Genomic DNA, 20,967 nt, shown 5'->3' with positions numbered 1-20,967 from the left:
AGGCTGTAAATGTCCTCTGTCAGAGCCAGTACGTGAGGCTGACAGTGCCACTGCAAGGTTTTAATCCTAATACTCTTGTACTGGGGTTGATGTAGGAGGCAGTGTGTGACATTCTCTGGCAGTGATATACAGTCAATAGGAAGATGATCATAATGGTCTCTTCTGGCCCTAAAATCTGTGAATCTGTTAGGCACCTACTGGCCTGGAATCACACAATAAGAGACCCTCTTCCTCTTCAGATGGAAAATTCCTATAGAATTTAATTGAAAGTGATAACTTTCTTTGAACCACCCTATGGAGTTTAATAGAGAATTATATCACTTCTATGGAATGGATAAAACACCTATCAAAAGGAGACAGTTATCTAGTGAATGCTACAGGTTTTAGGGTAATTTCTGTAGAATCTGATTAGTTTCATTCCTTGGAAGAACTTTGCCATAAGTGTCTTATAGGCAGGCTTGAGCCCTTGAGCAGGATGCTAGGTGGAAGTTAGCACAGCAGGAGGAGGCATAACAATATGAAAAAAGTTCATGTTTTGGCATTCTGTTTCCAATTGAATAAGAGCTTTATAAAGAGAGTTTCCTTTACATAATAATGTTCTTCTCCATGGCAACTCTGGGCTATATAAATAAACCTGGTAAAGGGATCCAAGAACTCAGTGTCTATGGTGTGGTCCTTTCCACTATGGAATGTATGTTCCCTCTGAGGCAGGGTGTCAGAATGGGGAGGGCGAGCGGCCTGATTTGTGTGTGAGAATTCTGATTCTGTGCCATGTGTCTATGAGTTTGGAAGAGCTCTTGACTCCTATGCTGTGTGAGAGGTCTATTATGTTTTTAAGAGGGTGAGTGCAAAGGAACCTACGATTTCCTATAGCAGATCAAACCACCGAACCAGCTTGCATGGTTACCTGCCTCTGCCAGTGGCCAATACCTGATGCTTCACAGGGAGATGAAAGTGCACAAATAGCAATGTGCAATTTGAGGCAATGTTTTACATGCTGATGACTGGGACAATAATTCCTTCCAAAGAGGTGGAGTTTATAGGTGGATCCAGATTAGATTTAGGTTTGGCACTTTGGGTTCAGATTTGGTGGGGTCAAAATCTCAGGAGGTATTTCCATAAAATTTCAGGCAGTCTCAACTGATGAAATGAGATTCCCTGTTGTTATATGCTAAAATATTCTTGGGAGAGTTTGGCCACATTCAAACCCAAACCAGAAAACAGTCTCCTTCTGATTTGAAATTGGAACCTAAACCATAGAGGTGAGTTTGAATTCAAGGGAGGTATCCATTTTAGAGCCTGATCCAAAGCCATCTAAAATTAATGGAAAGACTCTCATTGGCTTCAGTGGACTTTGAATCCAACCTGTTAATCAATCTCTAATTAATACACACGTAAAATAATACTGACACTGAAACAGTGCACCAGGATACCCCCTAGGGTTGCCAGGCATACCGTTTTCGACTGGAACACCCGTTTGAAAAGGGACCCTGGTGGCTCCGGTCAGCACAGCTGACTGGGCCACTAAATGTCTGGTTGGCTGCAGTGGGGCCAGCAGGCTCCGTACGGCTTCTGGGAATTGGCCGGCATGTCTCTCCGGCTCTTAGATGGAGGGGTGGCCAGGGGGTCTCCACATACTGCCCCCGTCCGCAGGCACCACCCTGAACACCGGCTCCGCAGCTCTCATTAGCTGGGAACCGCGGCCAGTTGGAGCTGCAGGGCCAGCGTCTGTGGGCGGGGGCAGCGTGCAGATTCCCCTGGCCAGCCCTCCACCTAGGAGCCGGAGAGACATGCCGCCGCTTCCCGGGAGCTGCGCAGACTTCCTCCGTCCCTGGGAAATACTGGGGCTGCCTGAGGTCAACACCACCCAGAGCCCACAACCTGAACTCCATCCTGCACCCCAGCCCTGAGCCCCGTCCCACACTCCAAATCCCTTGGCCCCAACCCGGAGCTCCCTCCTGAACCCCAAACCCCCCATCCCTGGCCCCAACCCAGAGCCCACACCCCCAGCCAGAGCCCTCACCCCCCTGCATCCCAAGCCCCTACCCAGCCCAGTGAAAATGAACAAGTGAGCGAGGGTGAGAGAGAGCGAGCAATGAAGGGAGGGGGGAATGGAGTGATCAGGGGGCGGGTCCTCAGAGAAGGGGCGGGAAGGGCGGGGCCTTGAGGAAGTGGTGGGGGCAGGGCAAGGGTGTTTGGTTTTCTTCAATTAGAAAGTTGGCAACCCTATACCCCACTATTAACTTCTCCCCACTGTGAGAAGCTACTGTTGTTTGAAATCATCTGATTTCTGTTATGGGGTGGCATCATGCAGTGTAGTGTGTGAATAGTCACCTTAACCAAGAGGTGGGCAAACTACGGCCCACGGGCCACATCCAGCGCACAGGCCCCGCCCCATAGCTCCCGGCTGGGGAGGCTAACCCCAGGCTCCTCCCCCGCTGTCCCCCATCCCCGGCAGTCACGCCGCCGTGTGGACAGCACAGCTTGCACCCGCCCACCTCCGAGGCTTTCCAATAAGTGGCATGGTAAGAGGGTGGGGGGGTTGGATAAAGGGCAGGAGGTCCCAGGAGGCAGTCATGGGACAGGGGGTGGTTGGATGGGGCAGAGGTTCGGGGGGGTGGTCAGGAGACAGGGAGCAGGAGGGCTTGAATAGGGGGCAGGGCTCCAGGGGGTCCCAGGAGGGGGGGGGCAGGGAGCAGAGGGCATTGGATAGGTGGTAAGGTCCTGGGGGGCAGTTCGGTATGGGGGTCCTGGGAGGGGGCGGTCGGGGACAAGGAATGGGGGGGTTTGGATGGGTCGTGAGTCCCGGGGGGCCTGTCAGGGGGCGGGCGTGTGGATAGGGGTCGGGGCAGTCAGGGGACAGGGAGTGGGGGAGTTGGATGGGGGTGGGGTTCTGGGGGTCGATTACGGATGGGGGATCCCGGGAGGGGGTGGTCAGGGGACAAGGAACGGGGGGGTTGGATGGGTCAGGAGTTCTGAGGGGGGCAGTAAGGGAGCGGGAAGTGGGAGGGGGCGGTCAAGGGACAAGGAGCAGGGGGGTTGGATGGGTCAGGGGTTCTGAGGGGGGCAGTCAGGGGGCGGGAAGTGGGAGGGGGCAGATAGGGGGCGGGGGCCAGGCTGTTTGCAGAGGCACAGCCTTCCCTACCCGGCCCTCCATACCGGGTAGGGGGTGGGGTTCCAGGGGGGGCGGTTAGGGAGGGGGTCTCAGGAGGGGGCTGTCAGGGGACAAGGAGCGGGGGGGTTGGATGGGTCAGGAGTTCTGAGGGGGGCAGTCAGGGGGCGGGAAGTGGGAGAGGGCGGATAGGGGGCAGGGGCCAGGCTGTTTGCAGAGGCACAGCCTTCCCTACCCAGCCCTCCATACAGTGTTGCAACCCCGATGTGGCCCTCGGGCCAAAAAGTTTGCCCACCCTGCTTTAACCCCATACTTCCTGGTATTTTGATGTTTTGTTTTTTCTTGTACCAGTAATTGTCTTGCAAGGGTATCTTAACATTTCCTGACAGTGTTTGTCAGTGTTTGAGTTTTGGGAATTAAACACTCTAATTCTGGAAGGGCATGAGGAGCTCAGGGCACACTGCTGAATGCCAGCAACCTTAACTCCATGTTAACAAAGGGTTTTTTGCATGTGATTTAGCCAGTTTTTAACCTCTGACAATATTTCCCCTTTTATCCTTGGATATTTATTTTCTTTAATAACAGGCTTATATGAGGGTCTTTATTAAAAGCTTTGTGCAAATCCAAGTAAACTGTGTCCACTGGGTCAGCATTCTCTACTAACTTTTCCAAAGCACTGCCACAGGTTAGACTAAGGACACAGTTTCTCCCCACATAAACTGTTCTGGTTTTACCCTATCAGGTTCTACTTCTCTGAGTGTTATACTCATTTGTCTTTCCTGCCTTTGGGAACAGTTGCTGCTTCATATTGCATGTCCTCCTTGGTATCTCTGCTATTTCACATTTGATCTCCCTGAGAACTCTCAGATAACAATAATCTGGTCCTACATTTTGAGAATCTCGAGTTTCTTCTTAACTTCCTTCATCAAGACTTCAGTCTATATCAGGGTAGCATTCTTGGTTTCCCAAACAAAGTGTCCTCAGAAGAGGAGTTTCTCCATCATCTCAAATAATATTGAATGAGGAAAATAATTTAGGCTTGAAAGGAACAGATTTTAATCTGTAAAGGTCCGTAAACATCCATTACACCATATGCATACAAATCAACGAAACAATATTTCCATTGATGATAATCAAAGCTTACAGATAGGCAAAGCAAGAAAAATTCTGTTTGAGAACTTATTAGAGTTGGATTTAAGGATATTTACTTCATATATTTTGACATATGATGTTACAATTTGTGTTTTAACAAAGCTTTACATTTTTGAATCTCAGTGTCTACTGTCATTAAATAATCACTCTCTGGCCCCCTCATAATTTCCCTCAATTGTGAAATTTTAAATTGATAAAAATTGAAAAAATGCTTAAAAATAAACATTGATATTATCTATCAAAATTATAAAAAAATAAAAATCTAATTGTGCCAAGCCTAAAAATAATGTATTTAACCCCTAACAAACTCCTTACCCTCATTAATTTCCCTCTTTGCCCCTCAGCCTCATAAAGCATGCCACATACAGCTTTCTCACCGATTCAGAGTGATCATGTGTTCCAGGCATGTGTTCTCCCAGTTCTCAGAGCTTGACCTTGCCAGTGTCACACGAAAACCCACAATAGTGACTACTCCCTCCTTTCTCTTTACTGATACACAGATCATCCTAGATGTGTTTCTCTTGAGCTGGAGAGTTACAATGTCCAGTTCTGGGAACCACGACTTACGAAAGATGTGGACAAACTGGAGAACAACAAAAATGAAAAAGGTTGAAAAAAATCTGACCTACAAAGGAAGGTTAAAAAAACAACGGGGCATGTTTAGTCTTGAGGAAAAAAAGGCTGAGGGGGGATCTGACGACAGTCTTCAAATCTGCTAAGGGCTGTTATAAATAGGGTGACCACATGTCCCTATTTTATGGACTGTGATAAATTGTTTTATGACCAGTGAAAGTAGGACAAGAAGTAATTGGCTTAATCTCCAAGGGAGATGTACTGTTACATGTCAGGAAAAGCTTTCTAACTATAAGGATAGTTAAAGCTCTGGAATAAGCTTCCAAGGTAGGTGGTGGAATCCCCAGTCACTAGAGGTTTTTGATAACAGGTTGGACAAACCTTGTCAGGGATGGTCTAAGTTTATTTGGTCCTGTCTCAGCACAAGGAACTGGACTTGGTGACGTCTCAAGATCCCTTTCAGCGCTACATCTCTATGATTCTATAATTCTATAATTCTTTTAGGCTGGGTGACTGACTCCTTCAAGATGGAGCAGGGCCAGCGCACCTGTGATGGGTCAGCTGACCTCAGGTTTAAAAACGGACACCGGGGGTTATGGAGGACAAATCCAATGAGATGGAGATGTGGTGAGTTCGAGAGCTACAAGAACTAGCAGTAGGTGGAAATCCCCTGGGAGAGGCTGCCAGAGTCCCCAGGGATGGGAGGGAGTGGGAACCTGCTAGGGAAAAAAGGCTTCCATGGAGAAAGCCCTAGTGGTAGTGCTCAGTGAATAGAGCACGGAAGATTCCTGCAGGAAACCCTGAAGCAAGAAGGGTGAGAAGTATAGGGGAAAATCCCCTAGCAGCTGTAGCCCAGGATGAGCTGAGGAACTGGTTTTGTTAATTGTGCCTATGTTGTGAAATTTAAACTGCCTGGAAAAAGACTCTGGGTGTGGCAGTGAGTCCTTTGTGAACTGGGAAAAAGGTCAGTTTATTGCAGTCTTAAAAGATTATTCTATTCTTTAGAAGTTCTTATACCATGAAGTAGCTGCCTAACACCTTTTTAAAATGCCTTCCTAAATATCTTGGGTTATTTTTTAATTTGTCACCTTTTCTCTTTTTACATTTCATTTCCATCCTGACTTTATACAATCTGGGTTTCACTTATGTTCATGGTGTTTGACAGGATTTCCACTTTTTGTATGAGTTTCTATACAAAAACAAACAAATTCCTATATTTCTCCAGGCAGATTTTACTTCCTCTTTTTGGTGTGGTATGTTTTTTTGTTTGTTTGTTTGTGCTCGGAGCTACACAAACCATTTGCACTTCCAATTCAAACTGAATGCTGATAATAATGAAAATAGTGTGATGTTCTTAAATGATCAGTGAGTTTTACATTTATAGACTCTACTTCGCCCTTCAGTCTCCCATTAAGTATTTCTTCCTAGTTTTGGATTCTACTCTTTTAATGTGAAATTCACCCAGGTGCAGAGGCGCTGCTGGTTTGGAGACTTAAGTGGTTGAGAGACCCTTTTGCATAGGGATGAATTTCACCCCTAACTTTACACAAGAACGGACATACTAGATCAGACCAAAGTTCCATCTAGCCCAGTATCCTGTCTTCCGACAGTGGCCGATGCCAGATGCCCCAGAGAGAATGAACAGACAGGTAATCATCAAGTGATTCATCCCCTGTCACCCATTCCCAGCTTCTGGCAAACAGAGGCAAAGGACACCATCCCTGCCCATCCTGGCTAATAGCCGTTGCTGGACCTATCCTCCATGAATGTATCTAGTTCCCTCTTGCGGGAGAGGCCCCTATTAGGAATGCTATTGTTCTTTCTTTGCAATGATCACTGTAACCCAATGGAGTTGTGATTGACAGCAGTGCTCAGCTTGGACACTCTATCTCTATCTTGTAGGGCTAGGGCCTCCATCACCGTAGTACCTGAGTGCCCCATGTGGCACCACATTAAGAAACTTGACCAGTTCCATATGTGCTGACTTTGGTCTGTTTGCAGGGTTAAATTGTGGGGACAAGAGTTACAATATCGTAATCCTTAATCATTGACAGATGTCTGGCATTCAAACATGCTCATAAAAGCTCAGCTACATTGGTCTGGGCATCTCGTTCATATGGCTGATTTGAGGATATCCAAGGCCATGTTTTATGATCAGCTAAAGCAAGGCACCCGGTCTCCTGGTAGCCAGTACAAAGGATATAAAGGCACACTGAAATCAAACTTGAAAGCATATCAGGTTGACCCGAGCAATTAGGAAGCAACAGCCCATGACAGAGTAGCTTTGTCATATGGCCATAACTGTTTTGAAGCAAGGCACATTAACACCTTTATGTGAAAAACGTGAACAGCACAAAGTAAGAATGCAACAGCCTGCAATCTTTTCTGTCCCAGGTATAACTGTGTGTGCAGTTCTTGCATTGGTCTGACCTTGCAAATACAAGTTCACTATAACATGTTCTGAAGCCTCATACATTGAGGTCAGACTCCATCATCCTTACATCTCAGAATCTTTAACCTCATAATACCCAACTCTCTATCCCCATTTTATAGATTGAGAACTGTGACACACACAGACACTAAGGAATTTTTTGATAGAGCTGGAATTGAACCGAGGTCTTCTGCAGCCTAAGCTAGTTCTCTAGACACTGGGCTATCTTTGGGCTTCTTGCCACAGTAATGCGTTCTCTATTGCTACATAATAATAACAAAAAGAAAAGGAGTACTTGTGGCACCTTAGAGACTAACCAATTTATTTGAGCATAAGCTTTCGTGAGCTACAGCTCACTTCATTGGATGCATACAGTCTGTGATCTTGGTCCTGACCCAAAAGCAGCACTCCACCTGGGTCAGGACCAAAATCACAGACTGTATGCATCCGATGAAGTGAGCTGTAGCTCACGAAAGCTTATGCTCAATAAATTGGTTAGTTTCTAAGGTGCCACAAGTACTCCTTTTCTTTTTGCGAATACAGACTAACACGGCTGTTACTCTGAAACCTATAATAACAACAGTGAGCTCCCACCTGGGGAGTAGATTGGAGTGTAACTCTGGAACTGATGCTGTCTGTGTATATTGTTTGTTTAAAGCTTTTTTTTATCACCTTTATTCCTACGTGCAGTACCCTAGTCTGATTTTAGTAATAGTTTGGTTATACATTAACAATGGAAGGATCCTACAGACTCTCACAAATTCACAGGCACTGGGGACCTGCAAACTTGCAAGCAATGAACCAGACCCATGAATGCAGGTGTTTGAGCTTAGTCGAATGGAGGGATTTGTGTTTGCACAAATGCAAACTGTTTACAGCTTGTGATCTTTGCATGAGCAAGACCAACAAGGGGGTTTGCAGAATCCTGTGCACAGCAGAAATGGGAGGGTTTCTGCTGATTTCCTTGTAGTCTAAGCAGATTTTGCAGCTTCTTGAATCTCTGTAAACATATGAGTGTCACTCTGATTCTGATCTGGGGGCATGGGCTCACTCCTTTGTGCCTGTACATTTTATTAACTGGAATTTGTAATCACATAGAATCCATATCACAGCCATCTCCACTCTGGAGTGATTTTTTGATCGTATCTATCAAGGCTAATTCCTCACTCTGGCACTTTGAGTGCAGAAGGTGGGGGTCTGCAAGTACTCTAAAAATTAATACTTGCCACTCCAGGCTTGTATTATTTCCAAGGTTACAACTTTTTTCTGACCTTGGATTGGTATATGCTGCCACCACCCAAGTGCAGAACCCCTTTGAGAGCCCAGGAAGGCACACTTGGGAATTCCTTCCTGTGGGGTACCCTCAAGCCCTTTCATGCCTCCTCCAGGGAAGAGCTGAGAAAGGAAAAAAAAAAAAAAAAAAAAAAAGAAGGAAATCAGCTGTTACCACTAGCTAATTAAACATGTGCACAAACTTCTTAAAACACAAAAATCCAATCCTGTTCTTAAAAAAGGTAAATTTTATTAAACAAAAAAAGGAAAGAAAATACATCTGGAAACTCAGGTTATTGCTAGATTTTAAAAGAGCAACTACAAGGATTAAGCACCAAGAATACCTTTCTTGAGGTCCAGCTTAAAGGTTACAAGCAAAACAAAGGGCTTGGCTACACTTGCGAGTTACAGCGCAGTAAAGGAGCCCCGGGTGCCCTAGCTCACTACCCGTCCACACTGGCAAGGCACGTAGAGCGCTCTGACTCCACAGCTACAACGCTGCTGGTACTCCACCTCGGCAAGTGGAATAACGTTTGCTGAGAGCCGTGGTGCCAGTGTGAATGAGGTATTGCATTGTTGCGCTCTGATCAGCCTCCGGAAACGTCCCATAATCCCCTTAAGTCAAGTGGCCACTCTTGTCATTGTTTTTGAATCGCTGCAGGAATGCGGATATGCCCTTTGAAGCTCTGTTTCTGACAGCCGGCTGCTTATCTGCTCCGAGACAAAGCAAGCTATTAGTGTGGAATGCTGTGTGTGTGAGAGAGAGGCAGGGAGGGGGAGGGAGGTCTTCTGCATCTGAACTTACAAGACAGCACACTGACATGCTCTCAGCCCCCCAAAAACCCACTCTCTCCCCCCCCACATACACACAACACACTCCCTGTCACACTCCACCGCCACCACCCCCCCATTTGAAAAGCATGTTGCAGTCACTTGCATGCTGGGATAACTGCCCATAATGCACCGCTCCCAATGCCACTGCAAGTGCTGCAAATGTGGCCACGCCCATGCGCTTGCAGCTATCAGTGTGGACAGACTGCAACGCTTTCCCTGCTGCGCTCTCCAAAGGCGGGTTTAACTCAAAGCGCTCTACATCTGCAAGTGTAGCCATGCCCTAAGTTAGTGCATGTTCTCCTGCCCACTGCATGCGTGGTGTGATGTGAGTTTGGGTCAGTACATTTGCTAGGGATGTTTGCTAGGGATGGAATGTTTTTCAGTTAATGTCTGTAACAAGTCAAGGCGTGGTGTGTGTATGTGAAACACTGAAAACAGTTCCTTCCTCCACTGAACTGAGCAGTTCTGTCACATTCTGCCCAGCACTGTTCCAAAAAACCATGCAGGCTTCTCAGGCCTATTTCTCTCTCACACCCTTTAATGATACTTGGAAAGTGTATGGTACTGGCTTGGATGCTCAGACAGGAGTGTTATTAGAAGAGGAATGCAATTAAATCACAACATTTCAGCATTGGTGTAGATGTTTTTTTCAATGGCAGGAGGGTATTCAATATGGGAGCCCTTCATTTAGAGTTTACATACTTGATGCAAAGCTAAATGGGACTTGTGCTTCAGGGAGTGTGATAGACACTGCAACTTGTGAGGGCCACAAGGATCCATCATAGATTCCTGCAAGGGATAAGCACCTGGCAAGAGTGACAAACTGGAACAGTCTCCAATTTCACTAGCATTCTCTCTGTAATCCTTCTCTATCCATATCTCATGCCCCTTTGTATTCTTCCCCTCTCTGGCTTTGTCTGTGCTACAATTACAACCAGGTTCGGGAACCTAGTTCCACCAGTTATGCTTTGATTTTTGTCTGTGTAGGTCAGATCACATCATGTTATAGCTGTGTGAAGGGCACTGTGCTATAACCTTCAGGGTTAACTTGGCTATAATGCAGTTTGTTCACATCTACACATAGAAACCCAACCTTGTTGTAACATGGTTAGGACAGAACCTAATATGTTTGTAACTGCAATGTACACAAGTCCCCTGTGTATCCTCTTTTTGAAACCTTTCCTCCTTCTGTATGACACTCACTGGGAGGGGCGTTTAGTGTCTTATTGCTGGAGCAGCGTGGAGAAGGTCGGAATGGTTATGGGGTAAGTTCATCAAAGACCGAGTTAAAGTCCTTGGTGCAACAATGTTGGGAAGCCCGTGTTCAGTGGACGGTTCTGAAGACAGAAGCCCCTTTTACCCTAGAACTAAGCAGTCCTTCCAGCGAAAGCATTCAGTGTGTGTTAAGTGTCTGCAAGCAAGGGCCAATGCTTGCAGACTGTCTGAGGATAAAACTGCTGGTGCAGTAGTCTTCTCCTTTCATCAGTCTTGTCTGCCTGTCTTTTTTTTTTCTAACTTGGTCCCTATAACATGAGAACAGTGTGGGACTCTAAAATCAAAAGGAAATGCTTCCATACAGTCGAAGGATGGCCTAAGTATGCTTAATCCTGCCTCAGAGTAGGGGGATGAACTAGATGATCTCTCGAGGTCCCGTCTAGCCCTTCACTTCTATGATTGTATACCTCGTGTGAAACCAGCCCATGGACTTCACTGCCGCAGGAAGCTGTTAAATCAAATAATTTTTCATGATTAAGGCTACGTTTTAGTCATGGGTATTTTTAGTAAAGTCATGGACAGGTCGTGGGCAGTAAACAAAAATTCATGGTCCATGACCTGTCCATGACTTGTACTATATACCCCTGACTAAATCTTGGCAGGGGGGTGGTGGCTAGAGGGCATCATGGGTGCTGGGGGGGGGGGTAGCCTGGGACTCCCACTGGTGCTTGGAGGGTTGTGGGGACAGTGTGCAGCCTGTGACCCTCACTGGTGCTGGGGGAGCAGTTGGCAGGGCTGGCAGGCTCCCTACCTGGCTCTGTGCCTGCCCAGAAGTGGCAACATCCCCCTCCCTCAGCTCCTAGGCGGAAGCATGGCCAGGCAGCTCTGCGCGATGCCTTTGCTCCGAGCACCAGCTCTGCAGCTCCCATTGCCTGGCCACACTTTCGCGTAGGAGCTGAGGGATATTACTGCTTCTGGAGAGCTCTCTCCCCCGCCGCCCCCGCGAGGGCGGCCAAAAGCCCCCACCCCCTCCCACACCCAAAGTCTTGCTGCTGTGGGGAGAGGAGAGGGAGTGTGGTGGCTTCTCAGGCGGCCCCCACGCCAGCTGCACTGGCCGCTGCAGAAGTCATGGAAGTCCCAGAACGTCACGAAATCTGTGACTTCTGTGACCTCTGTGACAAACTCACAGCCTTAATCATGATTACAAAAGGACAGGATAATTTATGGGCATTAATAGCATTTGTGGCTAAGCAAGCGACAGTAATGACACAAGGGGAGTCAATTCTCATCCTTTTGAGTGTAAGCTGGTCATCTGAGGGAATGGGGAACAGGCTCTAGGATTTTCCCCTGCACAATTGGCCAGGTGCATTATGTGGCTAATTGAAACATCAGTGCTAGCTGGGGCCACAGGCAGGACAATGGACTAGATGTACCTAATGTTTGAATAGATATGGCAGCTCCTATCATATTCCTAAGCTGAAGCCTGATCGCTCCTAGTATGTCATTCTTTCTGGCTCTTGGACTGTTTGCTCTGTAGGAGGGCTTAAGCTGAATCGGTCAGCTGGAGCACCTGCTGTTGAATGAGACATGAGAGACCTTTTCTTTCTTTCTCTTTATCTGTCTTGTGTTTGCTGACCTTGCCACTTCCGAGAGACTGGCTTATCGTGACTGCAATAACAGCCATCGTTCTGAGGGAGAGAGCTGGGCCCTAATCAGGCCTCATATAAGGAGAGGGGCACCCTTCTTTCTCTTACTGTAACTAACAGCAGGGTGTTCTTTATATTCTTTACCTCTCTTTCTGGCCCCTTGGCTTGTAGGCTACATCCATTTTCTGATGGCCTCACATCCAAAGTGTAAACCTACTATTTGCACCCCCTGCTCTATTTGGCCCCTCTGTCTACAGGTGCAGGGTAGAGATGTAGATCAGTTTGTGAACAGTGGCTACTGGCTTGGAAGTAGGGTCTCACTAGGTGCGATTAGTTGTTACTAGTCCAGAGCTGGTCTTAAGCTCACGGACTCAAGTAACATCAGCAATTCATGTTTCAGCTCCCCCACTACACCAGTGAGTCCAGTGAGGGAGGTAGTTACTCACCACACAGTGTCATCTTCCAGCAGCCGGACTGGAGAAGTGGTGATGCACAAGGCCCAGTTCTACCCCTGGGTTCTTGCTGGGGTCTTCACTAATCATAAAGCTGGCCCTGCAATACTGGTTTGCCCACATGTGCATCTACACTGGCAAGTCCAACAGAAGTACCTGCCCTACTGCTAAATACTCCAGAACACAAGTGACCACCTTCTCCTCACTTGCTTTCTCCCATGTGTGTCTGTTTCGCTCTTCCTCACTTCCCTTTGCCTTCTCTTTGCTGCATCCTGCATGTTGCATCGCTGGTCCTGCAACATGTCACACCTCAGTGTGGAGGATGAAGAGACTCAAATATTGGAAGCCACAGGTATCACTGCTACTTAGATGGCTGGTCTGACATTGGAATAATTGTTTCCAGCTGAGGCCTACACTAACAATAGTGCCAATGGTTCAGTTACTTCCCCTAAGTGTCCACTCAGTGCATCTTCCTGCATGAGCCAGAAGCAATTTGAAACACTGAGGGCTAGGTCCTTCAAGCACAGTGGGCATGGAGCTCCAACCCATCAGTGGGTGATACTCAAATGATCCAGTGGGAGAGCAGAGCCCTGAATTGCTTCCTCTTTGGCTTGGGACTCGTCCTGGTGGCTGGGGTTTGGGGCGGCTCCAGCCACAGTGTGGGGTTCAGGGCTTCTCTGGCCCCAGCAGGTGGAAGGGGTGGGGCAGGGGGGCTAGTCTCCTTGAATGGGGGGTTCATTCACCACCCATGAGAATAGGGTAAATATTCTATGCCATTAGCCAGTAGCTGGAATTTGCAAATCTGGTTGGGAGTTACAATCAATGTCTGTGACTCCCTGTCTGTACCACTCTGTCTGCATCTGCCCTATCTTTCCCCTTTGCCCATCTGTTTTACACCTTTCTCACCCAGTGGCGATGAGTTATATGGGCCCATGGTGCCTGGCTCTAGGAATATTCAGGGCCGGGGGACAGCTCCACCAATGTTTGGAGCCAGGTCTCTGCCCTGGCCCTGCCTGGAGTGTCCCCCAGCTCCTGCCTGCCCCCCCCCCCCCACGCCTCCCCTGGGCCCCAGAGCGTCCCTGCCTGATTGAAAGCAGGCAGCTGCCCTGCCGCTCCACGCTGTTCTCCCTTGCTTGCACTGCCTAAGGGCTTGTCCACGCTGGCACTTTACAGCCCTGCAACTTTCTCGCTCAGGGGTGTGAAAGAACACCCCCCTGAGCACAGCAAGTTTCAGCGTTGTAAAGCGCCAGTGTAGACATGCACCAGCGCGGGGAGCTGTGCTCCCAGCACTGTTAGCTATTCCCCTTGTGGAGGTGCTTTTTGTGGAGCTATTCCCCTTGTGGAGGAGCTGTGCCGCAACTACGCAAGCCATGTTAAAGCACGGCCAGTGAAGACACGGCCAGTGAAGACAGGCCCTAAGCAACAGCAGCGCTGGCGGCAGGCTGAGGCAGCTGGCTGCTGCTGCACCTGAGGAGGGGGAGGAGGCGCACACCTGATTGGCAGTCCTCCTCTCCCCTGGGACCCACCGGGAGGTGACACTGAGGGGACTTCAGGCCAGGAGATATCTGGAGTGGACCTCACTCCCCTGAGCATCTGCTGGGGCTTCGGTGAGTGTCTGACCCTGTGAGCCACACCCCGCCCCCAAGCCCGCAGTCACCGCTCCTGCCCCACGCTGAGGCTAGGGTGAGGGGCAGCAGGCTGTGGCAGGGGAGGAGGCCACATGTGATGGCAGCCCCCACCCCCCCTCCCTGGCACCCACCCACCACAGGGGAGGTGCGGGGGCTTCCTGGACCTGAGCAGCTGAGGCTTGGTTGAGTGTTGTGACACCCTGTGCCCCCCACCCACAGTCACCAGTCCTGCCCCACCCTGGGCAAGGGGCAGCCCCATCCCCCACCCCCAGTGAGGCTATGGTGAGGGGCAGCAGCAGGGGAGGAGGCCACACATGATGGCAAACCCCCCCCCAGCATCCACCATAGGAGAGGCGAGGGGGCTTTCTGGACCTGAGAGGGGCCCTAGGAGCATGTGCAGTGACAGTGGTGCAGGGTGAGTGTGCTGCCAGGGGGGATGAAGCGGGGTCCCTCCGCTGGAGCTCGCTGCTGCCGGCGGGGAGAGGGCTGTGGGGAGTCCTCCTCTCTGGCCCCAGCCCCGGGGCAGCCTGTCTGCACCCCAAGCTCCTCATCCCCGGCCCCACCCGGCCCCACCCCAGAGCCCACATCCCCAGCCAGAGCCCTCACATCCTGCACCCCAACCCCCAGCCCTGAGCCCCCTCCTACACCCCAGCTGCCTGCCCCAGCCCAGACCCCAACTGTGGAAGGCTCTGACTTCTTTGGGAGCGTGCACAAAATGGGCTGATTCTCAGGACCCTCACATGGCTCAGACCCTTCCCAGTTGATGAGGTATCATGTCTTCCCTCTTCATATCTGGGAATCTAGGATCTCATGGACAAGGTACTCTTCTTGGCCTTGGACTGGGGGAGTGGGAGGTTGTTTTCTTTCAGGAAAGGGGTTGTCAGTGAAGGGTTTAAGGAGGGAGTCATGGAATATAGGGTGCACCTTGAAGTAGCAGGGAGGTTGAAGTTCAAAGGTTACTGGGTTTATTTGCCTGCAGATCTGGTAGGGTCCTACATACTTGGTGGTCTAATTTACATACAGATCCGCCTGTCTTGAGATGCTTTGCCGATAGCCATACCTTTAGTCCTACTGCAAATATAGAACCCTCCTGCTGATGACCGTCAGCATGAGGTTTGTATGCTTTCTTGGCTGCATCTAGGTTTTGTTTCAACTTTTCTTATGTCTGATGGATTTGACAAACCAGGCCTGAGTTTGTGGGAACTGTGGGTAGTACTTAGTGAAAATGGAGATGGAAGCCATAATTTGTAAAAAAGGAGGGGGCGGGGCTCATCTTGGTTGAAGTGTGGCTGCGTTGCTATGGGCAAAGTCCACATATGAAAGCAGTATGGCCCAGTCATTTTTGTGGTAGTTGGTGAAGCATACCTAGTTCACGCTTTGACTGGCTATTGGTTTGTGGATGGTAGGCAGTCAGTGCATGGAGACACGCCTCTGGGAGACAGAACACCTCCTGCTAAAACTCAGACATGAACTGTGAACCCCAGGCTGAAGTAATGTGGTCTTGGAGGCCATGGAGGTGGACAACATGTGTGATGAGGAGATGAGCAGTATCCTTGGCAGTGGGAAGATGTGAACGGGGAATGAAGTTTGCCATCTTTATCAGTTGATCCATTACTGTCAGTATGGTTTGGCATTCTTCAGATTCTGGTAATTCAACAATGAAGTGCACTGTAAAGTTAGCCCAAGGTCTTGAAGGGGTCTCAGAAGGTATTGACATCCCAAAGGGTTTAGTTTGGGGAACTTTGGTATGGCCGCAGGTGTCACAAGACTTGATGAAGGCCTGAGCATTGGACCACACTTTTGGCCACCACAATGACAAACATGCCATGCAAGTGGTCTTTGCTTGGCCGAACTGGCCAGCCCAAGGGATATCAGGGCAAATGCATAAGGCCTTCAAACGGGGTTGTCCCTCAGGGACGTAGGTTTGCCTGTGAACTAGGAAAAGTCCATCCTTCTATGTGAATTTACCCTGTGATTCAGTTTGGAAGTTTGAGAGTGTCTGGGCAAAGAGCTCATTTGATAGGGAGGAACATATCGTCATGAACAAATTGGATAATGATGCTTTGCCAAGGAAGAGATGTGATTTCAGGAGGCTCTTCTTCAGGTTCTTCTTTTCAGGACAGAGCATCTGCTTTACGATTGCAGAAGCCAGGACGGTAGGTGATAGTAAAATCAGACCCAGAAAAAAGAGAGCCCAGCGTAGCTGTCACTGAGTTAGGGCTTTATCCGTGCACAGGTATTCTAGATTTATGTGATCAGTGAACACCTGAATTGGGTGTCTGGTGCCTTCTAGATAATGCCTCTGGATCTCAAAAGCCACTTTGATGGCAAGTAGTTCTGTCAGGGTTCCTTCCCCACTCTGAAATCTAGGGTACAGATGTGGGGACACGCATGAAAGACCCCCTAAGCTTATTCTTACCAGCTTAGGTTAAAAACTTCCCCAAGGTACAAACTTTGCCTTGTCCTTGAACAGTATGCTGCCACCACCAAGCGTTTTAAACAAAGAACGGGGAAAGAGACCACCTGGAGACATCTTACCCCCAAAATATCCCCCCAAGCCCTACACACCCCCTTTCCTGGGGAGGCTTGAGAATAATATCCTAACCAATTGATTACAAAATCATCAAAGACCCAAACCCCTGGATCTTGGAACAATGGAAAAATCAGTCAGGTTCTTAAAAGAAGGATTTTATTAAAAAAAAAAGAAAGGTAAAAATCATCTCTGTAAAATCAGGATGGAATATACTTTACAGGGTATTCAGATTCTGGGCAAAACCTTAAAGTTACAGAAAATGGGAATAAACCTCCCTCTTAACACAGGGAAAATTCACATAAAACAAAAGATAAACTAATCTGCCTTGCCTGGCTTACCTATACTGGTTGCAATATTGGAGACTTGGATTAGGATGGGTTGGAGAAGATGGATTTCTGTCTGGCCTCTCTCAGTCCCAAGAGAGAACAACCACATAAACAAAGAGCACAAACAAAAGCCTTCCCCCCCAGATTTGAAAGTATCTTGTCCCCTTATTGGTCCTTTGGGTCAGGTGCCAGCCAGGTTAGCTGAGCTCCTTAACCCTTAACAGGTAACAGGATGTTGCCCCGGCCAGGAGGGATTTTATAGCACTGTATACAGAAAGGTGGTTACCCTTCCCTTTATATTTATGACAAGCTCCTTGTCTAAAATGTCATAATTGTGCTCGGCAGGAGTGAGCTTGCAGGAATAATATGTACAGGGATGAACTTCTTTGTCGAGGCCCTGTTTCTGAGACAGCACCGCCCCAATGGCAGCATCAGGTTCCTGTGTGAATGGCTGATTTGGGTCCAGATGTGTGAGGATGGGCATGAAGGTGAACTCCAGCTTCAGATGATCACAGCCTTCTTGGGCTTCTGGCCTCCAAGCAAACTTGGTGGGTTTTTGCAGCAGAGATGTTATAGGGGCCAGGATTAGTCCCATCTATAGAAATTCACAAACCCAATGAAGTGCTGAATTTCTTGACTGCTTCGTGATGTTGCCCAGTCGCGAACCATTTTCCACTTTCTAGGGATCCATGCGACCTCTCTCAGCAGACAGAACGTAGCTTTAGAATTCCATGGTAGGCTGATTGAAGACACATTTCTCCAGCTTAGCATAGAGCCCATGTAGGCAGAATCTTTCCAGGACCTTGCACTCATGCTGGTTGTGCATAGGCTGGTCATCAGAGTAAATTAGGATGTCATCTAAGTAGGTGACCACATAGCGGTTCAGCATATCTCATAAGACATCATTAATTAGATCAGGGGTTCTCAAACTGGGGGTCGGGACCCCTCAGGGTGTCACGAGGCTATTACATGGAGGGTCACAAGCTGTCAGTCTTCACCCCAAGCCCCGCTTTGCCTCCAGAATTTATAATGGTGTTAAATATATAAAAAACATGTTTTTAATTTATAAGGGGGGTCGCATTCAGAGGCTTGCTGTCTGAAAGGGGTTACCAGTAAAAAAGTTTGAGAACCACTGAATTAGATGCTGAAAGGTTAGTAAGTCCAAAAGACACCACCAGATGTTCAAAGTGGCCATACCAAGTGTGAAAAATGGTTTTCCATTCATCACCTGACTGGATTCTGACTAGGTTGTATGTCCCTCTGAGGTCTAACTTGGTGAATACCCGGGCTGCTCTTACCCAGTCCGGGAGCTCTGGGTAGTGGGTATCAATTCTGCGCTGCAATTTGATTTAGAGTATAGTAGTCAACACGGAATCTTAAGGAGCTGTCATTCTTTTTCATAAAGAGGAGAGGGGCCCCAGCCAGGGATGTAGAATGCTCAAGGAAACTTTTCTCCAGATTCTCAGATTCTGTAATCCTTAAGAGCAGCTAATTCGTGTTCCAACATGGAATGCATTCAGCTGAACAAAATCTTGGCTCCAGGCTGTAAGTCAATCAGACAGTCATATTCCCTGTGAGGAAGTAGTATCTCCGTTTTGTTTTTCGAATATGTCTGAAAACTTGGTATTTTGTGGAGAGTGATGGTTGACCCTAGTAGTAAGCAGGCCTGCTGTGTTGCCCGAACATCTCTCTGTGTTGCTGAAGCCCAGGCAAGGCATCCAACCTGAGGTTCTGGAGTCTCGAGCCTGGAAGTCAGGAGGCAGATGTCCTGGCAAAGCTTAGAATTAAATGTAATGGTTTGTTGACACCATAAATGTAATGGTTTGTTGACACCATCAAATGGAACCGTGAGGACCAGATCAGGTTAAATTGGAGAAATTCATAGTGCTCCCCAACCATCACTTCCAAAACTATAGTTTTCTGATGGATGAGGTGAGCAGTGATCCATCAACTGTCTCAACTAAATCACGGGCTATCTTAGGTTGTTTGGGTAGGCTGAGTACTTGAGCCATGGTAGTGCCCATTAAGTTATCACCCCTCACAGAGGGCCCTGACTGACACTGGGGCCAAAATATCTGTCCAAAATCCCAGAGCCAGAGTCGTAACTGGAGTTGTAGGTGCTGGTACATTTTCAATATGTTGGGCCAGGCAGCCAGAATGGATTGCTGGAGGGGGCTTTGAGGAGTTTTCTCGATGTTGCTCAGGCTTGACCCCCTTACCAACGCTCGGAACGGTTGTTTCCTGGAAGCACATGGCTCGGGGACATAGCAAGACAGACAGACACCATGTGGCCATTGCCACGACAGTAGAAACACAAGTACTCTCACCACTGGTCCAGTCAGGTCCATGCCACGACCACCTATGTGGGCTTGCATGGGTCAGCCTTTGCAGGGGTTGTGGGCAGTGCCTGGATGCAGGGTGGAATCCCTTTCCTTTCAAGATGCCATTCCCTAAGTCTGGTGTTGATTTGGAGACCCAACTTAATAAATGAATCTAGATCAGTGGGAGGCTTCACACAGGCAAGCTCATCTTTTATTTCTTCGCTGAGAGCAAGACAGAACTGGTGTAGCTGGGCCACCTCATTCCAAGCCCTATCCACCGCCAGGCATCCAAAGCAGGCTGCATATGTTGCAGCTGACCCCAAGGCCTGGTGGAGTCTCTGTAGGGCTGCCTCTGCAGTGCGAGCTTGGTGTGGGTCATCGAAGATTGTCATAGTGGCCCTCAGGAAGGTGTAGGCCTCTAGCAGTGGGGTAGGGGTAGGCATAGGTGCTCTAGCAGAGCAGTCACTGTGTCCAGGCCCTCACCTGTTGGAAAATCATGACTAATCCCACCTTTGCCTGGTCCATCTGGTAGGCATTGGGCCATGGCTGGAAATGGAGCCCCTAAATTTGCTACAGGTCCCATTGTAGAACTCTGGTAATGGTACTGTGCATTTGGGTCTTGATGGCACCATGGGTCCTATGATCTGTTCTTGCAGGGTGCATTTTTCTGCCTGAAGCTGGTCCACTGCGACATGTAAGGTTTGGTTTTCCACCTTTAGTGAGCAGTCTGCTCCTGGAGGCTCAGTGGCCCCTATGGCAAAATACCCATAGCTGCTGGAGCTAGGGATGCTGGGGTGCTGCTGCACCCCGTAGCTTGAAGTAGTTTCCACTATATAGAGGGTTTACAGTTTGGTTCAATGGCTAGCAACACCCCCACTATACAAATTGTTCCAGCGCCCCTGACCGTACGTGTGGGTTCCATACCCTTTTCAAGTAAGATGAGTCTAGGAGGAAACTGAAGTGGTCTGAGCAAACTGTACTGCCTGGTGGCTGAGGCAAGATTGGGAGCAGTCTGGAGCAGTATTCAAGTGTGCGCCAATGGTCAGGTAGCCAGCAGGTCAATTCATATCAGAGGCAATCTGGAGCAATGGTCAGAGTTCTCTCAGGCATCAGTAGCCAGAAGATCCAATCCAAGGGGCCAGTTCAGTGGACTGGGGAGGCGAGGTCAGGCAAAGCAGCAAGGTAGGGTCAGGTGAGGCAGCAGGGCAAGGGAGTCTAGGGAACAACTAGCAGGCAATGGTCTGTAGCTCAGACAGCTTCCTCTTGCTGTTGGGGCCTTTCTATAGACCAGGTATCCAACGAGAGTGCAGCCTTCTCCATCCAGTCAGGGGCCTGTGGTATGGCTGCTGTGGGCCTGTAAGCCTTGAGCACTAAGGCTGTTGGTTAGGGGACTGGTTCAATGTATCACCATGGTTCAGTGGCTAAGGAAGCCAGCTAAGGAGCTGGCAGGCGTGGCTTCAATAGTGGAGTCC

The 20,967-nt window shown here is 48.7% G+C and overlaps 1 protein-coding gene across 1 annotated transcript in view; it reads left to right on the top strand.

Annotated features, from left to right (window-relative positions):
- Positions 1–20,967, top strand: part of B4GALNT3 (beta-1,4-N-acetyl-galactosaminyltransferase 3) — a 99,861-nt gene that overhangs the window by 35,550 nt on the left and 43,344 nt on the right. The gene's annotated exons all lie outside the window — the stretch shown is intronic.

The sequence above is a fragment of the Caretta caretta genome, chromosome 1, assembly GCF_965140235.1.
Source record: "Caretta caretta isolate rCarCar2 chromosome 1, rCarCar1.hap1, whole genome shotgun sequence".
Lineage (NCBI taxonomy): Eukaryota > Metazoa > Chordata > Testudines > Cheloniidae > Caretta > Caretta caretta.
This window is presented reverse-complemented; position numbering and strand designations above follow the sequence as displayed.